We start from the raw sequence: 1,508 nt of genomic DNA, 5'->3' as shown, positions 1-1,508 counted from the left end.
CACCAGGCAGCTTTCCAGCCACTCTTCCCCAAGCCTGTAGCGCTGCATGGAGTTGCTGTGACCCAAGTGCAGGACCCGGCACTTGGCCTTGTTGAACCTCATACAGTTGGCCTCAGCCCATCGATCCAGCCTGTCCAGATCCCTCTGTAGACCCTTCCTACCCTTGAGCAGATCAACCCTCCCTCCCAACTTGGTGTCATCTGCGAACTTACTGAGGTGTCACTCGATCCCCTCATCCAGATCACTGATAAAGATATTAAAGAGAACTGGCCCCAAAACTGAGCCCTGGGGAACACCACTTGTGACCAGCTGCCAACTGGATTTAACTCCATTCACTACAACCCTCTGGGCTCAGCCATCCAGCCAGTTTTTCACCCCGTGAAGGATAACTTGTCTAAGCCATCAGCCACCAGCTTCTCAAGGAGTATGCCATGAGAGACAGTGTCAGTTACAATAAACTGATCAATTAGACCTTTGCTAAAAAGGATTTTTCTTTAGGTCTTGTAGGTTGAACTTCATGGGAGGATTTTCTGGACTTCACCACTGGGGAAGTGAGATGCTGTTTGGAGTGGAGGTGTTGCAAGTTCCCACTCCATGAGGTACAGAGCACTGACCCAAGCAGATACAGCATCATGGCAGCTGTAGTGCTTTGCCTGGGAGAAGCACAAATGAGAGAGATGTTTGTAAGATATATGTTCAAAGGGCTCTCTTTGTGGGGCGATTTGGGGGTTTTGCTCTTTTTTTTGAGGCAAAGTTACTCTGAAGTGGGGAACTTAACAAATAAGAGCACATGAATTTGAACCACGCTGACAAGTGATGGGATGAGCTCCTTACAGGTGGAAACACTACACAACTTTTGCGTGGCCGGTCTTGGCCTCCAGTGTTACTCCAGAGCCCTAGAAGTTGGGAGTGTTTGCCTCTTTTCCTGATTTTTACTGTGAGGCAGGAAATAAACTGCAATCTTTGAAACTCTTGGTTAACACTGAGAAATCTCAAGCATTGCTCTTCTGTGTGTTTGGGAAAAAAGTAGCACTTTTTCCATAGACAGCTCTCTTTTAGGACAGTGGGAAATATTAATTAGCTCAGCCTCTGACTGCTCCTGTAAAGTAGGTAAATGGCTTTTATTGTCCCTTTTCTTCTTCTTCTGTATTTTATTATGGTTACACAGAGTAAATAGTTCTGCAAGCAGGCAGTAGTGGAACTGAAAACACTGTCCATCTTCCTGACTTTCCTTCCTCAAGCAACAAAATCAAAGGCTTTTCTCCTCATAGCAAGGAAAACAAGTTATTGAGAAAGATAATTCCAAAATAGAAATTAGTGTGTCTATTGCTTGCAATATGAGAGAACTCTGCCTAATATGGGAAGCATAGGGTAATAGTCACTTTATTATGTTTATAAAATAAATACATATTTGCATACTCAGTACCCTGGAAAATTAATTGGAAAACACTAATATTTTCTAAGAAATTATACATCCAAGGATGTTTCATTGTTTCCAGCATCCATTC

The 1,508-nt window shown here is 43.6% G+C and overlaps 1 protein-coding gene across 4 annotated transcripts in view; it reads left to right on the top strand.

Moving 5' to 3' along the window:
- The window catches only part of NIM1K (NIM1 serine/threonine protein kinase), a 30,275-nt gene that overhangs the window by 1,826 nt on the left and 26,941 nt on the right, over positions 1 to 1,508 (top strand). The window contains exon 2 of one of the 4 annotated variants that reach the window (XM_010585770.1): positions 499 to 599. The exons of the other annotated variants lie outside the window; for them this stretch is intronic. The gene's annotated coding sequence lies outside the window, so the exon portion shown is untranslated. The remainder of the gene's footprint in view (positions 1 to 498; positions 600 to 1,508) is intronic. 4 annotated transcript variants of the gene reach the window in all.

Source organism: Haliaeetus leucocephalus, unplaced genomic scaffold, assembly GCF_000737465.1.
Source record: "Haliaeetus leucocephalus isolate CR32 unplaced genomic scaffold, Haliaeetus_leucocephalus-4.0 Scaffold120, whole genome shotgun sequence".
Classification (NCBI taxonomy): domain Eukaryota; kingdom Metazoa; phylum Chordata; class Aves; order Accipitriformes; family Accipitridae; genus Haliaeetus; species Haliaeetus leucocephalus.
The sequence above is the reverse complement of the archived record's forward strand: the minus strand, read 5'-3'. Positions and strand labels throughout refer to the sequence as shown.